Source organism: Hyperolius riggenbachi, chromosome 1 (assembly GCF_040937935.1).
Source record: "Hyperolius riggenbachi isolate aHypRig1 chromosome 1, aHypRig1.pri, whole genome shotgun sequence".
Taxonomy (NCBI): Eukaryota; Metazoa; Chordata; class Amphibia; order Anura; family Hyperoliidae; genus Hyperolius; species Hyperolius riggenbachi.
In genome coordinates, this window is record NC_090646.1 from 282,727,322 (window position 1) to 282,752,816 (window position 25,495).

The window sequence follows — 25,495 nt, forward strand, 5'->3', positions numbered from 1 at the left end:
TCTAGAGTGGGGGCCTCCAGGGTTGACCAGTCGGTAGAGTCAAAGCAAGCTTGAAGCTCCAGTTTGGCCTCTGCAGTCCATTTCTTGACAGTTCTGATGATGGGCTTAGCAGTTTCCAGGAGTCTCCTGTACGTGGGGATCAGATGGATTGTGTTGTGGTTGGAGCTCCCCAGGGCGGCTCCTTGAGTGGCCTTGTAAGCGTTCGTGTGGACCGTGTAGCAGTGGTCCAGGATTTTGCTATTCCTGGTGGGGCAGGTGATATGTTGCTTGTAGCGAGGCATCTCCTGTCGTAAGTTCGCATTGTTGAAGTCGCCCAGGATGATGAAGAGGGCCTCTGGGAGGGCAGTTTCCCACTGCGAGATGCTGTCACTTAGTGCTCGCAGGGCAGTCTTGGGGCATGCGTCGGGGGGGATGTAGACTCCGACAAGAACTAGGGAAGAGAACTCCCTGGGGGAATACCTCGGCCTGCAGTTGATGGCAAAGAACTCCACATCTGGGGTGCAGATTTTGCTGAGAGTGATGGTATTTGTGCACCAGGCCGTGTTTATGTAGAAGCAAATGCCCCCACCTCTCTTTTTCCCAGAGAGAGCTGAGTCGCGGTCTGCACGCAGGAAGTCGTAGCCTGGCACTTGTAAAGAGTTGTCGGGGATGTTGTCGTTCAGCCAGGTCTCAGTAAAGCAGAGAATTGGGGTGTTCTTGCCAATCAGGGGTTTCCTGCTGAGTAGTAGGAGCAGTTCATCCACCTTATTTGGAAGGGAGCAAACATTTGCTAGCAGGATGGCAGGGACAGGAGAGCGCAGGCCTTTCCTCTTGAGCCGCACCTGAACCCCCGCCCTTCTCCCTCTGTGGTGACGTTTCCTCGGGGCTTGATCTGTGGTCAGGAGCTTGATGTGAGCAGCGACTGAATCCCACAGGGGGGTTCCCCCATGTGACTGGAGGTCAACTGGGGGTTCCCACTTAAGGAGGTCTTCTCGAGACAGGGAGGCGATTGGCTGCATTTCCCGTACCGCACCCATAGCCAGAGTACCGTGGGTAGGAGGAGGTGGAACGGAGTACTGTCAGATAGTGGTGGTGCAAGGAGCATGCAGGCAGTGGTCGGAGCGCCTACCCCCGGACAGGGGCAGTGCCCGCTAGCAGTGTCCTTTAGGGCCAGGACAGCCCTCGGCTCAGCAACGCAGGGCAGGCAGAGCACTGAAAAACAAAGCCACCTGGTCTGGCAGGTAGCAGAACACAGAGCAGTGGGTTGCACACTGTTCTAGGCCAGGCTGGCACAGCAAGCAGGACAGTACAGTACAGTGGGTGGCACAAACTACTATGGAGCATAGGCAGCAGCAGAGCAAAGACAGGCAGAACACAGTTTGTCTACAGTAGAGCCCAATACCCAGTCCCAAGCAATGGAGCGTAGGCAGCAGCAGTGGGGCATAGGCAGCAGGCAAGCAGAGGCAATGTATCTCACCGAGTGTGGTCAGGCTGGTAGAGGGTCAGCAGTTGCCTTGAAGCATGTGGCAGGCCGGGAAGCTTGTCTTGGAGGCGGTGGTGGCAGATCCTGGGGGCTTTCAGCATGGAAGACTCCGTCCGGTTGTAGGTGGCAGCAGCATAGCAGGCTTTCCGGCCCCCCCAAAAGTCGCATCAGGTGGAGACAGCAGGGGCTGGTGACCGAGGGCCCCTTTAAGTGGCTGAGTCCGCGGGCAGGGCGTTCTGGGAGAGGAGCGGCGGATGGTGATCCGTGCCCCTTCTGTCTGGCAGCGATGGGGGACAAGCCGATGCGGCTGCAGGGACCGGAGAGGGTGCCACAGTGGGAGGCTGGTTGCGTGCTGTCGTCTCGCTGTGGTGGATGCGGGATTCCGGGCAGCCGGCTGAAGGTCGGGGCAGCCACACAGCGCATGTGTTCCGGGGCTGTGTAGAAGCCTCAACACGTGTTGTGCACGTGGAGGCTGACGACCAGTTCCTTCTGGTGTCCCTGGCGGTGGAAGGTGCTGGGAGACTGCTTAGTTGGCACCGGGCTGGCAGTATGCCCTGGTGACGATCGGCAGCTCACACTGGCAGGCAGAGGCCAGAGGGTCTGTGCTGCAGCTCGCGCACCGTCGGCAGGGCTGAATCAGTCAGAGGAGGCCACCCGTGGATCCTGCAGCAGAAAGGAGGAAGCGGCGGGCGGAGGGTCCGTTCTGCGGAGTTCCCTGCCCGGCAGGCGACGATACAGGCTGGCCTTGGGGCTGCAGGATGGCGTTGATAGGATGGGTGCGGGCAGGCCCCCGTCCTCTCCGAACGGTAGTTCCCCTGCGGCAGAGCGGAACCCAGGATTTCTCCTTCTGGTGCTCAGAGGTAACCTATCCCGCTGATAATGCTGGGCTGACTAAAAAACTGGAACTGAAACTAGACTAAACTAAGCTAAAACTAAACTAAAACTAAACTAAAAACAACAAAAAAAGAGGAAAATTGCAGGAGCCATGTGCCGAGGCAGCCCTCTGGGGGGCGCCATCCCATTCATTCGCCTATAACTTTATCACTACTTATCACAATTAACTGATCTATATCTTGTTTTTTCCGCCACCAATTAGGCTTTCTTTGGGGGGTACATTTTGCTAAGAGCTACCTTACTGTAAATGCATTTTGACAGTAAAAATAAGAAAAAAACTGAAACAATTCATTATTTCTCAGTTTTCAGCCATTATAGTTTTAAAATAATACATGCCTCCATAATTAAAACCCACGTATTGTAATTGCCCATTTGTCACGGTTATTTCACTGTTTAAATTATGTCCCTATCACAATGTATGGCGACAATATTTTATTTGGAAATAGAAGAGCATTTTTCCCGTTTTGCATCCATCACTATTTACAAGCTTATAAAAAATATATATATATAGAAATATTTCATCTTTACATAGATATTTAAATAGTTTAAACCCTTAGGTAAATATTTATGTGTTTGTTTGTTTTTTAAATTGTTTTGGGTTTTTGTTTATTAAACATTTTATGTGGGTATTTTTGGGAGGGGGGGAAGTAAATAGTGTTTTATTTAGGGAAAAGTGTGTGTAATGTAATTTTTTTTTACTTTTAGATGTAGTTTTACTCTTTGGCCACAAGATGGCAACCTCGAGTTTGTTTACATGACGTCACTCTAAGCGTACAATGTACGCTTAGAGGGACATAGTCTCAGAAAAAGCGTAGCTTCCGAGAGAAGCTGTCGCTTTTTCAGCGGGGGAGAGGAATCAGTGATCGGGCACCATAGCCTGATACATTGATTCCTGGGCTACCGAATCCGCAGCCGGGAGAGCGCGTGCACGCGCGCGTTCGGCCGCTGGAGCGTGCAGGAGCGCGCCTGTCCTCCTTGACGTTTTTATACGTCAAGGAGTACAAAGTGGTTAATAATTTATTTAATGTCCTAACTAGAGGCGATGTGCCTGGATATATGTATTTTTTTACTTGTCTACTAAGGGTTAGAGGCCAAGTTTTATGAAGGAAAATTTAAATAATTTTATAACTACAGAAATCTGAAAACAATAATATTTTGAACTTTACAAAGCTTGCAAAAGTTATCAGTTATTTAGAGTATTTTGTGTGCTTAATTGGCTTATTGAAAGTTTCAAAAGTAATTTCAGGAAAGGCAGGATGTGCACAGTTTTGAATATTAAAGCAGTTTAAAACTCTGACAAAATATTCAACAAAAATGTGTTTTCTTACTTTTTATAACCCATACAATTATCATATTTGCTTTTGTGCACAAGTATTATAATTCATTTATAAATTATAACTTCCCAACGTTCAGTTTATTTACTTTTAAAGCTGCTGGTGCATTTTATTCATAACTGTTGTAATTCTGTTTAAAATGCAGCTTTCAGTGATTTCTGACCTGTGTTTGACTCCAGGACTCATTAGTATAAGATTCTGCACAGCCAGAGAATGTTTACTTAATTGTATCAAGTAAAGAATGTATACAGAAGATACGCTAATCACCAGTTCGGAAGAGGCAGTCCCTGCAGTCGAAAAAGTCAGTCCTGTGATGTAACCCTTTAAATGCAATTTTACTAAAAAAAATTGTGTTAGTATATTACAGTATATGCTGTAAAAAATATTTTAGACCAAAGAAGAAATACTGGGTTATATTCCACTTTAAGTATGGTTAAGTGCTTCTGTACATTTTCTATAGTACTAAATCTATAAACAGTTTATATCGCTAACTGTCCTTCCAACAGGTTCACCATTTTACCTCTGTACCATAGTCTAGGATTCGCTTAGAAGGAAGCCAATGAAGCTACCTGTATGTTTTTCAACTGTAATTGGAAACTACCACACCTGAAGGAAAACATGCAGATGTGAGGACAGCCAACAAACTCCATGCAGACAGTGCCCTAGCTGATATACAAACCTGGAACAAGGTGAGAGTGCTAAAAACATTATTACTGTGTCATCCACTTATCCAGTTTGTCAGTTCTAAGAGGTGTGTGTCTCAGCCACAAGTTGTAGGTCCTCTTACTAGTTTTCTGGACTACAGTTGCCACCTCTATTTAAATCCTTCAACCTACGGCATGAAGAGGTTAAAATATGTACACACTGTAAAGATTTGTTACATAGTTTATCTTTACAGATAATTCTGGATGGCAGTATTTGATTGAGCCATGTACAGACACACTGCTCATCTTTTGGTTCTATGGAGAGGGGGAAGGGGATGACACAAGGGCAGCACCATGAACTTCCTTTGAAGTTCTTGCAGAATAATAGGGCAAGAGGGATATCTCCTAAGACATCTATGAAAAGAAAGCCAACAAAGTTGAGGGCAACTATATAGACACTTTTCAGAATAGGAATGATCACTTAAGCTGAAAAAAATCTAAAGTATGTACATAGTGCTGCCCACCTCCTTCCCCGAAGCATTATGGGGGATACTTTGGATTCATGGGAAGTTATATACTTCAAAAATATCTTCTGTTTTTGCAGACAAAATACTTGGCACAGCTTTTCAGTAGTATGATTCCCTCCAACACTAAAGTGGATACATCACACACAGCAGGACATTTGCTGAACGTTTACACCTATTTTGCCAATTGTACTACTAACAGAGAATTGATTGAAAGGGAAAGATCGTTTTTAATAGCATTACATTGCAAAAAGACTTGTCCAGTATTCATCTATGTTATGGAATTCTTTTTTAAATAATTTCTTAACAAAAGTGTAAATTGTGTTGTTTTTCTATCCACATTTTTTTCCACATACAGCAGTATTTATTTTGTTATAAAATAAGTGAAGAACTTCTTCGATATTAATTATTGACAAACACTTTTACCTGAAGAAATTAACTAATTCCTGGAAATGCATTGTACTGAGCCTTGGAGGAAAAAAAACTGTTATTTTTGCCATACTAATGTGCTGTCACCAGTAGCTAGTTATTTCCACCACACCACTCTGTTGTGTTTTTAATTCACTTATCTCCTTGACTGCCACCAGTACTCCTGTTGTTAACCACTTCAACCCGCAGGTGTTTTCACCTCTAGGACAGAATACATTTTTCCCTGTCAGCACTCCTTCTATTCATTCGCCAATAACGTTATTACTACTTATCACAACAGAACAATCTAAATTTTGTTTTCATCGCCATCAATTAGGGTTTCTTTGGGTAGTACATTTTGCTAAGAGTTATTTTATTCTAAATGCATTTTATTGGAAATAATAAGAAAATAATACGAAAAAAATGGAAAAAAATTGTTATTTCTCAAGTTTCCGGCCATTATAGTTTTAAAATAAAACTTTCCACTGTGCATAAAACACCTTTTATTAGCCCATTTGTCCCAGTTATTGCTATGTTTAAAATATTTCCCCAGTATAGTGTATGACGGGAATATTTTATTTAGAAATAAAGGCGCATTTTTTTCAGTTTTGCGTCCATCACTAATTACAGGCCCATATAGGCAAAAGGTAACAGCAATATACCCTCACAACATACATATTAAAAAAAAAGTTTAGTCCCTAAGGTAACTATTTGTTTTTTGTTTTTTTAAACATGTTTTTTTTCTTTTAGCTATAGGGAGGGTGGAGGGTTAATGAGGCTTTATTAAATGTATAATGTATTTTTTTTTCACTTTAACTTTCCTTTTTGGACACTAGGTGGCGCTAAGCACTCTCCTGGAAGTAACCAGGAAGTGCTCAATATTTTTTTTTACATTTTGTGATGTTCCGTTTTATGAATCAGCATGCCTCGTGATTGAAGGTATGTTGATTCATTCACAGGGGATATGTTGCCTCGGTGGAATACTCTGTCCACTTTTTCAATTGATCCCCTGTGATAGCGGCAGGGAATGAGCATGAACCTGACGGAAACAAGCATGCACTTGCCGCAATACCACCGGACTAATATATTCATCCAGATGGCCGCTAAGCGGCTCCAACTGGACAAATATATTCATCCACTTAGGCTTAAGTGGTTAAATTAGACCCAACATTTATAAGGAGGCCTGTTGCTGTTGTCGGGAGAAAAAGCTTTCAGGAGGAGCTGTACTAAAATATCGTAATCATTAAATTTGATTATTATTTTTCCAATATTCATTTATAAATTATTTAGTCAGTTTTTGACCATTGTAAAATCTTTCCTAACCCCAATTTACATTCTGGAATTTATCACAGGTGGCAACATATTTAGTCCTGTCAGGTGCAGCTTTGCAGCATGTTTGTTTCTGAGAATTCCGAAACTAGTAAAAAATAATGCCTGGTCTCCCAAAATGCTCTTGGAGGAGAATTCTGCATAGCTAAGCAACCTAGGCTAAGCATTGCTTGGAGGGTGGGGTTACATACCAATACACAGTAATATCTAGGTATAGAAAGTGTTTCTAATGTTGAAACCAAGAAAATTACCATAAAATTAAAATTGGGTATCCTGAATGATTTACTGCATTCTACTATATGCCATTACAGTGCCTCTTTAATAAATGCAAATGAATTATTTTTCATATCAGTATTGGAGAGCTGGTTCAAGGAGTTGCCATTTCTGCCCAGTACTGAGTGTACATGAATGGCCATGCATAAGACGAACTAGGTGGCACTACTACTTACTACTGTACTACTGATTGCTGTTAGTTCTGCAGAAGTGTGGTTAAATTAATGAAAGCACAATATGTGAGATGCCAGAGCAGTTCTGTGATTTACAATATGTCTAATGAGCAAATGTGATGAAGAGGTTTGTTGTCTACCATAAAACCAGATGGATGTAAGCAGTGATTTGAAGCAATTAACTCTGGGCTGCACTAAATAACTTTCCCCTATTAATGTACATTTTTCATTAGTGGTACGATGGCAAGCGTGAGGCAATCAGTAGTCAGTCCGAATTTCAGTCATCCATATGTTTTGTGGTCATGAGAGAAACACACGGGTACACTTGGAGAAATGAGAAATGCAAGCATAATTCATGTCGCAGACATATTTTATGAAATTGAAAATACATGGGAAAACTCCAACATTTTGACAGCCAGGCATGTACATGCAATGTGAGTTTTGCCATTCAATGACAGATACACATTGTACAGCAAAGTAGGCTTTAAGATTCCTGGCAAAAGCCACTTTATTGCCTTTTCTCCAGCCACTGCCATACAAGAAGAAAGCTAGGTGCGTGATATACAAGATGTTAACTGTTTTATTTGTAATCATTCTCTGTGCTGGAGAGCTGGCCATTCGAGCATCACATCTACTGAAATTTCCTCGCCTCTTTCATTGAAGCATATTGGGGCAGAGTGTGCCAGCTGTCTGATTCCTTTGCCTTCTGCTGCCATTATCCTGAGGCACCACCCCACCTTCTGGCCCTCCTGCTCTTGTCTGTATGTGTGATCAAATGTAGGGGGAAGGGTCTCATTCGCTTAAGCTTTCCTCTCAGACCACACTGTCAATGCTATTCCTGGTGCCAGGACAACACATTTTATCATATTTATGCACAATATACACATTGTTAAATCATTCTGGAAAACTGTGTCTGACATGTAGTCTTCAGTTATTATTTATGACTCTGTGTGTGTGCATGCAAGTGGGAGTGTTTGTGTGGTAGTATTTTACATGTGGGTATAAATTATGCATAACGCTACTGTTTGGTAAACCCAGAAAATAGAATATTTAGATGCAGTGGAAGAAGTAGTCATTGCATGCTTTCTAGGGTTCTAGTCTCTTACATTTGCTCCATTTGTTTGTGATCAGTCTTGGAGATAATCCAAAGACAAAAAAACCTTTAATGACTTACTGTACACGATTTCCTTGCAAGCTTTCGAAAACTGTAAGTTTCTTCTTCAGGAATGATACAAAACTGGTTCAGAACATATAAAGCACATGCACTTACATGCATAGACTTATATATGATTTTTCTTGGTGTTCACTGCAACTTGAAACTTATATATAGTTATACTGTATATACTTATATATTCAGTTCAATGCAATTCCACTTCGAAAATGTAAATTGGAGGCCTGGATCTAATGACTGCATCAAATCGTGAGAGTAAACACTATCAATTCACAAATGTATTGGTAGGCCAGGGGACAGACAGCAAGAGATTTAAGGCTCGTACACACGCTTGACTAAAATCGGCTGAGGCGGCTGTCAACGACTGCCCCAGCCATTTATCAAGAGTGTGTATGGCAGCCCCTGACCCCGACCCACAAGCGATCTGCCCCGTGGATCAAGTCACCCGACGGACAGCCACCTCCAATGTAGATACCACTCCCCTGCCCACCGCATGCTCCCCCCCCCCCCCCCCGCATAGCAACAGAATGCATTGTCAGCTACACAGTTGGCCTGTGTCTGTACAGGCGTGTCTGTACAGGCTATCCTGATCAGGGTTCCAAACCCCGCTGAGCAACATACATCCCAGGTGTGTACACACCTAAATAAGGATGTGTGACAGTTTGAATGTTTATGTCTGCAATCCGCCATTAGTTGTGACTGTCAAATCTACATACTTCTGGAATTAGTGATCTTGTCCTCATAGACTCTCACACATGTACAGGATGACCTGGTGGTGGGAAATAGATATTTTCAGGCAGATGTTAGGCTCATAGTTTATCATAAATCCCGTTTTGATTCAGGCATCCTTTTTTTTTTTTACTTTTTGTAACTGGGAGGTAAAAGGCGCCCCAAAGATGACTTAAATGAGTGATATTTGTAACCAAAAAAGGCTTACCTGAAGGCAGTAAAAATTAGCAATTCAATATTCTTTATTAGATCTGGAAACAACACTTTTCCCTTTTCACGGGTCGCTGCCCGCTTCATCAGGTTAGTACAGTGTCTCTGTAAATGAAGTAATCCATCTGTAGGAGCGCTCCTACAGACAGATTACTTTGTTGCACTGGAAATAAAATACAGACAATTCAAAATGATACAGTAACTGGAAAACTGAAATTGATAGACGTTAACTCAGTGCAGTGGCTTAATAAAAGTTTAAAGGGAACCCAAGGTGAGAGTGATATGGAGGCTGCAATTTTATTTCCTTGTAAACAATGTCAGTTGCCTGTTGGCCAATTAGCATATGTAGTGTCTGAGTCAAAACGCTGGAGCAAGCATATGGCTATTCCAGTAAAACCCGAGTCAGAGTACCTGATCTGTATATGCTTGTTCAGGGTCTATGGCTAAAAGTATTAGAGACACAGGATCAGGAGGTCTGGTATTGCTTCAAATGAAATAATAAATATCAGGGGCGTAACTAGAAATCACTGGGCCCCCCTGCGAATATTTGGATGGGCCCCCCTCCCCCCCATAGGTGCCAAATAATCGTAATGGGGCAGCATTTTACTGTAAATTAATTGTAAAGTGGGCAGCATTTTACCAGACAATCGTAATGTGGGCCAGAAAATCGTAATGTGGGCAGAGTTCACCAGAAAATCGTAATGTGGGCCTTTAGAAAATCATAATGTGGGCAGAGTTCACCAGAAAATCGTAATGTGGGCAGAGTTCACCAGAAAATCGTAATGTGGACACCAGTCACCAGAAAATCGTAACGTGAGCAGCAGTCACCAGAAAATTGTAACGTGGACAGCTTTCACCAGACAATTGTAATGTGGGCAGCGTTCACCAGAATATCGTAATGTGGGACAGAAAATCGTAATGTGGGCAGAGTTCACCAGAAAATTGTAATGTGGGCAGCGTTCACCAGAAAATTGTAACACGGACAGCATTCACCAGACAATCGTAACGTGGGAAGTGTTCACCAGAAAATCTTAATGTGGGCCAGAAAATCGTAATGTGGGCAGCGTTCACTAGAAAATCGTAACGTGGACAGCATTCACCAGACAATCGTAACGTGGGTAGTGTTCACCAGAAAATCGTAATGTGGGCCAGAAAATCGTAATGTGGGCAGAGTTCACCAGAAAATCGCAATGTGGGCAGCAGTCAACAGAAAATCGCCATGTGGGCAGCAGTCACCAGAAAATTGCAATGTGGGCATCAGTCACCAGAAAATCCTAATGTGGGCAGCAGTCACCAGAATATCGTAATGTGGGCAGCAGTCACCAGAATATAGTAATGTGGGCAGCAGTCACCAGAAAATCCTAATGTGGGCAGCAGTCAGTCACCAGAATATCGTAATGTGGGCAGCCGACACCAGAAAATCCTAATGTGGGCAGCAGTCACCAGAAAATCGCAATGTGGGCATCAGTCACCAGAAAATCCTAATGTGGGCAGCAGTCACCAGAATATCGTAATGTGGGCAGCAGTCACCAGAATATCGTAATGTGGGCAGCAGACACCAGAAAATCCTAATGTGGGCAGCAGTCACCAGAAAATCCTTATGTGGGCAGCAGTCACCAGAAAATCGCAATGTTGGCAGCAGTCACCAGAAAATCGCAATGTGGGCAGCAGTCACCAGAAAATCCTAATGTGGGCAGCATACACCAGAAAATCGTAATGTGGGCAGCAGACACCAGAAAATTGCAATGTGGGCAGCAGACACCTGAACATCGCAATGTGGGCAGCAGACACCTGAAACTCGCAATGTGGGCAGCAGACACCTGAAAATCGTAATGTGGGCAGCAGACACCTGAAAATCACAATGTGGGCAGCAGACACCTGAAAATCGTAATGTGGGCAGCAGACGCCTGAAAATCGTAATGTGGGCAGCAGACACCTGAAAATCGTAATGTGGGCAGCAGACACCTGAAAATCGCAATGTGGGCAGCAGTGACCAGAAAATCGCAATGTGGGCAGCAGTGACCAGAAAATCGTAATGTGGGCAGCAGACACCAGAAAATCATAATGTGGGCAGCAGACACCTGAAAATCGTAATGTGGGCAGCAGGCACCTGAAAATCGTAATGTGGGCAGCAGACACCAGAAAATCATAATATGGGCAGCAGACACCTGAAAATCGTAATGTGGGCAGCAGACACCTGAAAATCGTAATGTGGGCAGCAGACACCAGAAAATCGCAATGTGGGCAGCAGACACCAGAAAATCGCAATGTGGGCAGCAGTGATCAGAAAATCGCAATGTGGGCAGCAGTGACCAGAAAATCGTAATGTGGGCAGCAGACACCTGAAAATCGTAATGTGGGCAGCAGACACCAGAAAATCGCAATGTGGGCAGCAGACACCAGAAAATCGCAATGTGGGCAGCAGTGACCAGAAAATCATAATGTGGGCAGCAGACACCTGAAAATCGCAATGTGGGCAGCAGACACCAGAAAATCGTAATGTGGGCAGCAGGCACCAGAAAATGCAATGTGGGCAGCAGACACCTGAAAATCGTAATGTGGGCAGCAGACACCAGAAAATCGCAATGTGGGCAGCAGAGACCAGAAAATCGTAATGTGGGCAGCAGACACCTGAAAATCGCAATGTGGGCAGCAGACACCAGAAAATCGTAATGTGGGCAGCAGACACCAGAAAATCGCAATGTGGGCAGCAGACACCAGAAAATCATAATGTGGGCAGCAGGCACCTTAAAATCGTAATGTGGGCAGCAGGCACCTGAAAATCGTAATGTGGGCAGCAGACACCTGAAAATCGCAATGTGGGCAGCAGACACCTGAAAATCGTAATGTGGGCAGCAGACGCCTGAAAATCGTAATGTGGGCAGAAGACACCTGAAAATCGTAATGTGGGCAGCAGACACCTGAAAATCGCAATGTGGGCAGCAGTGACCAGAAAATCGCAATGTGGGCAGCAGTGACCAGAAAATCGTAATGTGGGCAGCAGACACCTGAAAATCGCAATGTGGGCAGCAGACACCAGAAAATCGTAATGTGGGCAGCAGACACCAGAAAATCGCAATGTGGGCAGCAGACACCAGAAAATCATAATGTGGGCAGCAGACACCTGAAAATCGTAATGTGGGCAGCAGGCACCTGAAAATCGTAATGTGGGCAGCAGACACCAGAAAATCATAATATGGGCAGCAGACACCTGAAAATCGTAATGTGGGCAGCAGACACCTGAAAATCGTAATGTGGGCAGCAGACACCAGAAAATCGCAATGTGGGCAGCAGACACCAGAAAATCGCAATGTGGGCAGCAGTGATCAGAAAATCGCAATGTGGGCAGCAGTGACCAGAAAATCGTAATGTGGGCAGCAGACACCTGAAAATCGTAATGTGGGCAGCAGACACCAGAAAATCGCAATGTGGGCAGCAGACACCAGAAAATCGCAATGTGGGCAGCAGTGACCAGAAAATCGTAATGTGGGCAGCAGACACCTGAAAATCGCAATGTGGGCAGCAGACACCAGAAAATCGTAATGTGGGCAGCAGACACCAGAAAATCGTAATGTGGGCAGCAGACACCAGAAAATCGCAATGTGGGCAGCAGACACCAGAAAATCATAATGTGGGCAGCAGGCACCTTAAAATCGTAATGTGGGCAGCAGGCACCTGAAAATCGTAATGTGGGCAGCAGACACCAGAAAATCATAATATGGGCAGCAGACACCTGAAAATCGTAATGTGGGCAGCAGACACCTGAAAATCGTAATGTAGGCAGCAGACACCAGAAAATCGCAATGTGGGCAGCAGACACCAGAAAATCGCAATGTGGGCAGCAGTGATCAGAAAATCGCAATGTGGGCAGCAGTGACCAGAAAATCGTAATGTGGGCAGCAGACACCTGAAAATCGTAATGTGGGCAGCAGACACCAGAAAATCGCAATGTGGGCAGCAGTGACCAGAAAATCGTAATGTGGGCAGCAGACACCTGAAAATCGCAATGTGGGCAGCAGATACCAGAAAATCGTAATGTGGGCAGCAGGCACCAGAAAATGCAATGTGGGCAGCAGACACCTGAAAATCGTAATGTGGGCAGCAGACACCTGAAAATCGTAATGTGGGCAGCATACACCAGAAAATCGCAATGTGGGCAGCAGAGACCAGAAAATCGTAATGTGGGCAGCAGACACCAGAAAATCGCAATGTGGGCAGCAGACACCAGAAAATCGTAATGTGGGCAGCAGGCACCAGAAAATCGCAATGTGGGCAGCAGACACCAGAAAATCGTAATGTGGGCAGCAGACACCAGAAAATCGCAATGTGGGCAGCAGACACCAGAAAATCATAATGTGGGCAGCAGGCACCTTAAAATCGTAATGTGGGCAGCAGGCACCTGAAAATCGTAATGTGGGCAGCAGACACCAGAAAATCATAATATGGGCAGCAGACACCTGAAAATCGTAATGTGGGCAGCAGACACCTGAAAATCGTAATGTAGGCAGCAGACACCAGAAAATCGCAATGTGGGCAGCAGACACCAGAAAATCGCAATGTGGGCAGCAGTGATCAGAAAATCGCAATGTGGGCAGCAGTCACCAGAAAATCGTAATGTGGGCAGCAGACACCTGAAATCGTAATGTGGGCAGCAGACACCAGAAAATCGCAATGTGGGCAGCAGTGACCAGAAAATCGTAATGTGGGCAGCAGACACCTGAAAATCGCAATGTGGGCAGCAGACACCAGAAAATCGTAATGTGGGCAGCAGTCAGCAGACACCAGAAAATCACAATGTGGGCAGCAGACACCTGAAAATAACAATGTAGGCAGCAGACACTAGAAAAAAAAATGCACCTGTGAAAAAAAAACAATTCACTTACCTGACAGAAGTCTTCTCCTCTCCTGGCATCAGGCGCGCAGCTCCCCGAGTCCTCCACAGGGAGAGTGCAGGGCTACGGCAAGATGGCTGCCGAAGCCCTGTACTAGAGACACAAAGTCTCCAGTGTAGGGCTTCTTCGGCGGCCATCTTGCCGTAGCCCTGCTCTGCCTGCCGGAGACTATGCAGGTTGCCGGAGCGGGGCTGCGGGGAATGAACTGGCGCAGCGTCTATTCGACGCTGCGGCCAGTTGAGCACCTTGCTGGGGGGTCCAGAGCAGCGTTCCCCCCACGCACAGTGAGCGGGCCCCAGAGCAGCCCCGGGCCCCCCTGCGGCTGAGGGGGTCGCATCCCCGGTAGGTACGCCGGTGATAAATATGGCACCCTCCATATGACTCTCACCTCAGGGGGCCCTTTAAATATGAACAGCACAGAGCTCCACAATTTGTTTAGTTGAAGTTAAAGTAAAAACACATAGGCACTCTGCTGCATGGTAGACAGCAAACAACAAATTCAGATCACGGCATTCCACTAAAACAACCATGTTCACTTTGTTTTGGGGCAAAAGTGTTCTGCTCTGGCCTCTTTTAAACATCACAGTGAGAAAAGTAAATAGTGCAGCATGAACTGTGATATGCTTTGGGAGAAGAAGAGGTGGTCAATGTGGTCATTCAATGATTTCTGGCATCCATGCTTGTGACCATATTTTTAAGGCACTTGGAAGAAGCGGGATGAGACCCGTGAAACACATTGTCCTTTTATTTGTGCTGAACAGGGGCGTTGCTAGCCCCAAACATCAGTGGCATGTGCCATGGATGTATTCTAGGGTGCCACGGATCTATTCTAGGGTGCTCCGGATATCCCCTAGGCATGTCCCCCAGAGTCAGAGCTGTGGATCTTCTATGGAGGGGCATGGCGGGTGCTGTGGTGCCTCAATGGTGAGCATGATGGGAGCTGTGATGCATCAATGGGGGGTATGCAGGGAGCTGTGGTTCTTCTATGGGGGTATGCTGGGAGTTATGGTGCCTCAATGGGAGGCCTGTGGGAGCATGGGAGGGGGTCGACTAGAAGATCAGGGAATGCTATGGGGGGACAGCCAGATAGCCTGGCAGCAGGCCAGCCCGATAACCTGGCAGCAGGCCAGCCCGCCCAGCAGAAAGCCAGACCAGCCAACACAGAAGCCAGATACTCTGCCTAGTTATGTTTAAGTGACACTGTATTTATGTGATATGCTGCATTTGTTTATTTTTTTGTATTAATGGAGAGGGGGCTTCATCCAACATGTTCCTGGGTGGGCCTACTTAGACCACTGTTAAGTTCATGTAAATGTGGCTCCACCCATGACCACACCCACATTCCGGTGCATGGCCTCACCCATTTTTTGGCTGTAGTACTCAATCCTAGCAATGCCCCTGGTGCTGAATAAATAATTTAATTTTTTTACATTTACCCTGTGGTTTGGGCTCTTACATCTGGAGTGGTAAAGACCCCCCCCTTAATTATTTTTGTTTTGTCGCATTACCTATTTTTGGGCGGTGCCTTCAGCCCCCAATGCTTTGGGAGAAACTGCAGCTTGCAATTCTCAGCAATACAAAAGGAAGGACCTGCTACATGGAAGACAATGCTGAAGCTGCATTTTTAATGTTCCCCACGTCCAATATCACATTTTCACTCCACCTCTGATAACGAGGTTATGGAAACAGTACAGACCTGAATCTAGTAGTAGCCAAAAAGCTTCTTCTAAGGAATGAAGAGACCAGTGGAAAGGTTCAAGAAGTATGCAAAGCTGCAGGGTGACTATGGTTGGTATGGATATACAGGAACATGGTATTCAGTTTCTTGGATAGGATCACAAATTTGGCCAATGCATTAATTTGAAGGCACATTTTTAAAGGGAAACTGTATTGTTAAAATCACACAAAAGTAAACATACCAGTGCGTTAGGGGACATCTCCTATTCCCCTCTGTCACAATTTTGTCGCTCCCCGCCGCATTAAAAGTAGTCAAAAACAGTTTTAAAAAGTTTGTTTATAAACAAACAAAATGGTCACCAAAACCGGAAGTAGGTTGATGTACAGTATGTCCACACACAGAAAATACACAAGCAGGCTGTATACAGCCTTCCTTTTGAATCTCAAGAGATCATTTGTGTGTTTACCTTCTTCCCCCCTGCAGCTCTCATCCACTGAAGAGTGACAGGCTGATTGTTTCTTCCTGCAGACAGCACTGCAAGTGTCTGTTTTCCTCAGTATGTGACAGCCCAGCTCCTTTCGCAGCCTAACAGAGGACGATTTATCCAGCTTGTAAAGGCAGCTCTCTTCTCTCACTGACAAGAGAGCAGAGACGCTGCCTAATGTATATAACACACACATACATGGGAGTGTACATAAAGGGGGCGTGGAGGAGGGGGGCGTGCATAACAGATCAACAACACTGCAGAGTTGGCAGCCTTCCAGACACAGGGCGACAAATGAACAGGGGAAAGATAAGTTGATTTATTACAGAGACGGTGATAGTAGAAAGTGCTGCAGTAAGCCAGAGCACATTAGAATAGGTTTAGGAACTTGTAGAATAGTAGAAAAAAGGATGACATTTTTGTTACAGAGTCTCTTTAAAGAACTCGTGTAGTAAAGATCCTGTTCTTTTTGGACACTCTACTCCATCTACGAGGAAAAGGTAGATTAGTGTAGAAAATCTCCCATCGGAGGTTTAGCCACTGTGGAGTGCACAGAAGTGCGCATAATGGAAACAAAGCCATGCTGGAATGTAGGCTTAGCTGCATTCACCCATTCACTCAAACAATCAGGAGGGTAAATAAGTAAGATGAATAATTCTTAAGATGAGTTTTGTGAATCGACCATATGGAGGCATTAGGTAATTTTTCACTCAAAATCAAGATACACAGCTTATCAAAAATATTATGTGATAATAATTTTAGCAATTTGTAGGGCTGACTTAAAGACAGTGTTGGAATGCCACAAAGGAGTGTTTTTACTTTAAATTGCTTATTCTAAGACTATTATTACGTCCTCCCAAACACTGCAGTGATTTCACCTATGTTTATTCAGTAATATGTTCCCCATAGAAAATACTGGACAGGTATTGTGTATTGAATTGACCCAGTGTAGTTCAAGGCCCTCTAATTAAGAAGAGGCGTTAGCACAGCTGACACCCCCAGGCTATAAAAAGACATTTGAGCGCTTAACAATATCTTCTCCTTCAGAGTTTCCTCAACAATATTTGCAGGAGACTTTCTGTGGATGAGAGTTAATAGAGAGTCTCTGGTGCACAAAATAAAAGGCAGCTTGTTATTCTCATGCATCAAAGAATTCAACAGGTCATATAACGTTCAAAGGAATCAGCAAAAATCCATAGCATGGCTGTTGAGAGCTAGGGAAGTCAAAGGCCTTAAATCCTACACCCAAACAAGAATGTTGAATATCAGATTGTGTTAAAAGAAAAAAAAAAAGAGTAGAACCCTTTTGGAATTTTATTTCTCTTTTACTATTGTGGGTGCCAATGACAGGAATTGGGAAAGGACCACCAGTTTACATTAAAGCCACAGGTGTATATGGAGGTTCCAGGGATCATAAACTAGGGAAATCTGACCAACAGGAAACAGGCAGAAGATGAAATATGACTGAAGCTATACATTCTAACCCCTTTATCCAACTGAGTTTGATAAAACAAATCATTTATTTAACAGGCGAGGAATGTAAGGAACAATGCTGGTCTAACATTACAGTAATATGATTGATTGGATAGCAGCCTGACAGCCACATCTTGTGCCATCTGAAGTCAGTGGTAGACATACATGATTAATATAGATCAGATTGCAAATTAAATAATTGCATTATGCTGTAAGTAAATGAGAATATTGTATTGAAAGTAAAGCCATGCTTTTTCTTGAAGAAAGATTTTTGTGTGCATATTAATTAATATGTGGTAGAACATGTGCTATGGGCCTATCTAGGCAGATAACATCTTTGTAACTTTTCACATCTTGTCATTTTTCACATTGACAACGCGATTAAAAGAAAACAACACAGTCTTTCTGCATATACTCTACCCTAGCCCACATTTGAATTGTTTTTAGTTTCCAAGGGCACTTTGGCACAACATAGGTTGGTGGTTGTCAATATAAACAGATGGTCAAAGAAGTGGGCAAATATTACTAGTGAACCAGTTCCATAAATGATTTTTTTTCGCTCTCTCTTCCATTTGAAATGCCATACATACTTCATCAGCCTTCATACAAGATGATGCATTTAGCTAGTTGGAAAGAGGTTCATGCCAGGCTTCTGTGTTTTTATGACAAAATTAAAAGCCCACAGATGGAACATCTCAAATCTAATTCTTGCATGTTTTCTTTTTCAGCTGAATGGAATTATTGTACTTTGTATTATAGCTACCTTTATTGCATTTTGTAGTTACCTTTATAGGATTACATTTTGAAACTTGCTCTCATTCTTTATTCTTCCACAGGGATGGACATGAATTGGGCACCCCATGCTAGACCTGTAAGAGAGAAAGATACATTATTGGATTTGCCAAGTTAGCATTAGAAAATTAAAAGCCTTTTTCCAGCTCAAAATAAAACATTTCCCAGGAAGGCTGGTCCCTGGTTTTTCGTTCTCAGATTCCAGATTCCCTACCCAACATTGCACTGAAGTCTGTGGTTCCTATCCTCTGGTGTCCTTGCATCCTGCTGCTTCCAGACTACACAATTGTAAGTGGGTAACGATTAGAATGCATATATTACAGGTGTCTGTTTGACTAGGTGCCTGGTGTAGCTAAAAGTTTAAATCTTGGTAATGTAGTAGTTCCAAAAACATAGTTCAGCGCCAGGTTCTTTAAGCCCCCAAAAAGTGAGAGGCAACACTGTGTTCAGCACAATAAGTGTTCACCACCTGGATTACTAGGCGCTTACTACTCCACAAGTGACCCAAGCTATAAGGTGAAAATGCATAAAAGGTTCATCCAGTTTGCATCCAGTGCAGGGAGATCTCTCTCCATATAATAATAGTAATACATAAAGTGCTATAAGTGGAGACTATTTCATAAAAACATTTATGAAAATCCAAAGGCACCTCCATAAAACACCTCATAAAAGATGATAATCATGGACCCATTACACTGTAAATGGATCTCTGTGGGTTTCGTGCAATGCTTCATCAGGGGAGTGAGTGGGACGTATTGCTCTTATATAAAGTAATCCATATAATGCACACTTTTTCTCACTCCCCCCCCCCCCCCCCCCCCCCCCATGGTGTACCAAAAGTGGAAATGGTAGTTACGCCATCTCAATGGGCACACAGGAGCATGTTCTTATGCGAGTACTGGAATGAAAATTCGAGGCAGCTACACTCATATGCACCATCCCCCATCTACTCCCAGAAGCAGAAGTACCAATCCAACCATTTTAATACAGTAAGGGGCACAATGAGGGGCATATTTGGATAATATTTATATAGCAGCCACTGTGGTAAACACTAGTATAACAATTGTGTTGGCCATGTTGAACATCAGAGCATTACATTCTCCTAGATAAATTCTAAAATTACCAGAGACCTGGGACCATCGCAGATATAAGGCTAATTAAGAAATGCTGGTTACTACAATACATACATAACACATTTACTTTAAAAACATTCATAAGAAAGCATATAAAAGGTTAATAAACACTTACATAAAATGTATTTGCTATGCTTTTAAAAAAAAAAAAAAAAAAAAATATATATATATATATATACAGTGGTGTGAAAAACTATTTGCCCCCTTCCTGATTTCTTATTCTTTTACATGTTTGTCACACTTAAATGTTTCTGCTCATCAAAAACCGTTAACTATTAGTCAAAGATAACATAATTGAACACAAAATGCAGTTTTAAATGATGGTTTTTATTATTTAGTGAGGAAAAAAAACTCAAAACCTACATGGCCCTGTGTGAAAAAGTGATTGCCCCCCCTTGTTAAAAAATAACTGTGGTCTATCACACCTGAAGTCAATTTCTGTAGTCACCCCCAGGCCTGATTACTGCCACACCTGTTTCAATCAAGAAATCACTTAAATAGGAGCTATCTGACACAGAGAAGTAGACCAAAAGCACCTCAAAAGCTAGACATCATGCCAAGATCCAAAGAAATTCAGGAACAAATGAGAACAAAAGTACTGTAACTGAAATCTATCAGTCTGGTAAAGGTTATAAAGCCATTTCTAAAGCTTTGTGACTCCAGCGAACCACAGTGAGAGCCATTATCCACAAATGGCAAACACATGGAACAGTGATGAACCTTCCCAGGAGTGGCCGGCCGACCAAAATTACCCCAAGAGCGCAGAGAAAACTCATCCGAGAGGCCACAAAAGACCCCAGGACAACATCTAAAGAACTGCAGGCCTCACTTGCCTCAATTAAGGTCAGTGTTCACAACTCCACCATAAGAAAGAGACTGGGCAAAAACGGCTTGCATGGCAGATATCCAAGGCGCAAACCACTTTTAAGCAAAAAGAACATTAAGGCTCGTCTCAATTTTGCCAAAAAAAATCTCAATGATTGCCAAGACTTGTGGGAAAATACCTTGTGGACCGTAGAGACAAAAGTTGAACTTTTTGGAAGGTGCGTGTCCCGTTACATCTGGCGTAGAAGAAACACAACATTTCAGCAAAAGAACATCATACCAACAGTAAAACATGGTGGTGGTAGTATGATGGTCTGGGGTTGTTTTGCTGCTTCAGGACCTGGAAGGCTTGCTGTGATAGATGGAACCATGAATTCTACTGTCTACCAAAAAATCCTAAAGGAGAATGTCCGGCTATCTGTTCGTCAACTCAAGCTGAAGCGATCTTGGGTGCTGCAGCAGGACAATGACCCAAAACACACCAGCAAATCCACCTCTGAATGGCTAAAGAAAAACAAAATGAAGACTTTGGAGTGGCCTAATCAAAGCTCTGACCTGAATCCTATTGAGATGTTGTGGCATGACCTTAAAAAAGGCAGTTCATGCTAGAAAACCCTCAAATAAAGCTGAATTACAACAATTCTGCAAAGATGAGTGGGCCAAAATTCCTCCAGAGCGCTGTAAAAGACTTGTTGCAAGTTATCGCAAACGCTTGATTGCAGTTATTGCTGCTAAGGGTGGCCCAACCAATTATTAGGTTCAGGGGGCAATTTCTTTTTCACACAGGGCCATGTAGGTTTTGAGTTTTCTTTCTCACTAAATAATAAAAACCATCATTTAAAACTGCATTTTGTGTTCAATTATGTTATCTTTAACTAATAGTTAACGGTTTTTGATGAGCAGAAACATTTAAAGGGACTCCGAGCTCTGAAAAAAAAGGAAAGTTGTACTCACCAGGGGCTTTTTCCAGCCCAGTGCTGGTCGGGAGGTCCCACGCCGGCGTCCTGGCTCCTCTCCTTCTCCCCGCTCCGGAATGGCTGGCAGGCCGCAGCCCGGGCGACACTCTCCCGAGTGTCGGGCTGCTTCTTCCGCATATGACGCGGATTACGTCACACGCCGGCCGCCTCGCGTCATCACGGCGGCCGGCGTGAAAGTACTGCGCATGCGCGAACAAAGCGCGCATGCGCAGTACTTTCACGCCGGCCGCCGTGATGACGCGAGGCGGCCGGCGTGTGACGTAATCCGCGTCATATGCGGAAGAAGCAGCCTGACACTCGGGAGAGTGTCGCCCGGGCTGCGGCCTGCCAGCCATTCCGGAGCGGGGAGAAGGAGAGGAGCCAGGACGCCGGCGTGGGACCTCCCGACCAGCACTGGGCTGGAAAAAGCCCCTGGTGAGTACAACTTTCCTTTTTTTTCAGAGCTCGGAGTCCCTTTAAGTGTGACAAACATGCAAAAGAATAAGAAATCAGGAAGGGGGCAAATAGTTTTTCACACCACTGTATATATATATATATATATATATATATATATATATATATATATATATATATATATTATATTGTATAGGTTTTAATACATCTGTCCTTTTAATGTCCTCTTAGTTCTCTTGTATGATTTACCACACATACAACACAGCTAATAAACCACCCCTTTTTGTATCACATATAATGAAACGCTTAAAATCATGACTCTTTTCCCCACACTTCCACTGAACCATATTTTTTTGGTGTGAGTGGGCATGTTTTATATGCATAACACATTTTACATATACTGTTTAAAACCCCACAACTCTTTCAGAAGTTGGATTCTTTTTTATCAGTCCACCCAGAAAGCTTGCAATCAGTCTGTCTTTCAAGTTTAGGCCCTCCTAAACACAATTCTTTGCCTCTCTAGGAACTTCAGTACAATTTCAATACCTTCCAATTATTATTATTTTTGATCAGTCTTTCTCTCTATTGGCAATTAAAACTTTCCAGCATGAAACTCATTATATTCCCTTACTAGTGATGAACCCAATATCCCCGTTCCACAAGCACATATGATTGTCTAAAATAAACATTTAGGTCCGTGCAATCTCTAAAAAAATTTTTTTAAAAATTATCCTTTTGGAATAGCTTGGGGTGGTGGCAGCTCTTGTTAGGAATACATGTAGGTTAAAATACCATTTTACCTGTAGGTGTAAACTAGATATGTTGTTTATTGCCATCTTTTTAAATACAGGCAGTTCCCTGTTAAAAATTTAAATAGGGGCTATAGATTCTTTCTTAACCTGAATCAGTTCTTAAGTCAAAATGCTGTGCCATCTCTGTCTCTGTGCCTCCTCTATGCCTCCAGTATCCCCCTTGGTATCACCTCTGTTCCTTCGTGCCTTCAATGCAGGGCAGGATTTACCATAAGGCACTGTAGGCATGTGCCTACAGGTGCCGGATGATGGAAAGGCGGCTCACTCTCTTCCCTGAGTGCCTCTCTCCCTCCTTCCCTATGCAAAGTCCTGATGAGAGCGTAAATGAGAGGTTACTCACCCTGCTTTCGGCATTCCACTGACAAGATCTCCCTTCAGTCAGGGGCACCACTAGCTACTTAATACTGAGGCTCCTCTAGCTACCTAATACTTGAGAGCAACTCTAGCTACTTAATACTGAGGACACTTCTGGCTATCTAATACTATGGGGCACAGCTACCTATGACATGAAGCGAAGTAAGGGATAAGTGACAGCTGGGACAGCCAGCACACTTGCAGTGTGGTTCAGTGGTGGTCTATAGGATCATGGAGGGCGAAGTCTAAGGTGCCAGAACACCTGTGCCCATAGGCTCCTGTGTGGTAAATCCAGGCCTGCTTCAGTGTCTCCCTCTGTCCCCCCACTGTGTCCCCTCTGCCCCCCATCCTCCTTCCTGTGAGCCTCCTTGTGTCCCCTTGTGCCAGCTTTGTCTCCCCCTATGCCAGCTTTGTGTCCCTTTGTGCCAGCCTTGTGCTCCCTTGTGCCAGATTTGTGTTCCCCATGCCAGTTTTGTGTTCCCCGTGCCAGCTTTGTGTCCCCCTGTGCCAGCTTTGTGTCTTCCTATGTGTGCTTTTGTCATCCATAGCCTCATAGGGATTCCCTGGGTTTTCTTTATCTTCAAAAGCACTTGCTGTCTCGTGGTTGATCAGTTCAACTGCCCAAATAGAGTACAAATGAGTAGGAGGCTGGCCAGTATCTTTGTATAGATCTTTTCCGGGGAGTGCTTTTGGAAAGAATTAAGGGAATGCTGAAAATCCACCATGAGGATATGGATTAGCCCAAAGCCTGTTAGATCAGTTAGATTTTTACTACCTACTTAAAATAAGTTTAAAGTGTATTTTCTCTGGGAGAAATGTGCATCTTATATGTTTGTACACATGGATTTTACATTTTACAGTTTTTCACAAAAATAGTCTTTTAAGGGCATGCCAGCAAAACTTAGCAGCTCTTCTCAGCAGCAAGGCTTTTTAATCTTCATGGGAATAAGTGTAATAAATACTAAGTTAAGATCCATTTAGTACATTGATAATACACTGCATAGCCAATTAAATTAAGCAAAATGGGCATGAAAGTTCTGTGTTTTAAATGGTCCATATAAAAATTATATTGTGTACATTTAGTAATGTAAATGGCCAAACTAGTTTTCTTAAATGCTGTATAAAACAAAACAGTGCTATAGAACATTACCATGCAGATGGAGGCATAAGCGCTCATTAGTCCTTATGAATACTAAAATATTGTGGAGGCTGGCTCAGTGAAGCCTGACCTTTCCTTATGTACTACCTCTGAAAGTTCTCACCATGAACTTCATGTTTTGATGTTTTGGTTAATTGGGAACCTGATTTTTTGCAATGTTATCAAACATAGCAACAGGCTGACAGTAAATGTCACTGCAAATTGTTAGCCACATTAGCTCGCTGGCCATGCTTAATTCCGCAACCCATGTGCAACATGCTTAGCCATTGTTTTATATTTTTTTTCTTGTTTCTCTCGTTAAGTAGCTGCTAACACTAATACAAACACAATCATTTAAACTTACGCTCTAACCTTTGACCCATTATAAGCAAGCTAATTGTACCAGGAAATGAAGACATTATTTCCAGAAAAGTCGTCAAAACAACTTGGAAAGGAACAGATAGAAAACTGTAGAAGCATCAAAGCAAAATGATATTTTACATTTTAGCAAGGTACATTAAACAATTTGTGTCTCTAATCGGCCTGCAGTGGAACAAAACAAAAAGTCTAATGGGGGGGGGGGGGGGGGGGTTGGGGGCTGTTGAAAAAAATGTGTACCTAAAAATAAGGTCCACACAAACATGGGTAGAACACACAAACTCTGTGCAAATAGTGTCTAGCCTGAGGTTTGAAACTAGGACACCAGACCTGAAAAGTAAGAGTGCAAGCCACTTAGCCCAAATTATGCCTGGGAATAAGGTTAACATAAACGTACAAAGAAATGTGCATTACTATTTTAAAATCTGTGTTACTCTGTGTAACTATGTGTTTTTACATATAATATGCAATTATATATGTTGATGTAATATGTTGATAATTTCTTCATGAATTCAGGTGGTAAATCAAATTTTTTATTTTTCACTAGAGTTTTTTTAATTTGATTCTAAAGTCTCCCACGAGTGGACAACTGCCAACCCTTGCTGGGATTTTCATATATGCTGATCATCTGCATCAAATTAAGACAGTGGCCCATATGCAATTCACTTTTTCACCTGAGTTTTCTCCTGGGTGATATTTTCAAAATTATCAATAAAATGCCCTTTAAACCAGCAGCAAGCAAGAAAATAATCAAAATGAATTTGACAGTACTTCTTCATCTATTTTTGGTACTTTTCCAGTTGCAAAGTGCTGAAAAGTTATTTTAAACAGACGATGAAAATATATCTCCTAGGAGAAAACTCAGGTGTAAAAAGTAAATTGCATATGGGCCAGTGTGTCGGTGTTCTGCAACCAAGCCAATATTAAAAGCCCCACTGACGTTGGTTGGTATTTACTAGAAGGTGAGCGGCGAGCCTCACTCCCCTGGCTCATGTTTACTTGCCACTCAGTCTCC

General features: G+C 43.4%; 1 long non-coding RNA gene across 3 annotated transcripts in view; it reads right to left on the bottom strand.

Annotated features, from left to right (window-relative positions):
- LOC137507193 (uncharacterized) overlaps positions 1-25,495 on the bottom strand; it is a 145,751-nt gene that overhangs the window by 61,958 nt on the left and 58,298 nt on the right. For 2 of the 3 annotated variants that reach the window (XR_011020473.1, XR_011020471.1), the window contains exon 3: positions 18,464-18,547. This is a non-coding gene — a long non-coding RNA (uncharacterized lncRNA). Of the gene's footprint in view, positions 1-9,149; positions 9,315-18,463; positions 18,548-25,495 lie in introns of all 3 variants that reach the window. The other variant, XR_011020472.1, reaches the window with a different exon arrangement.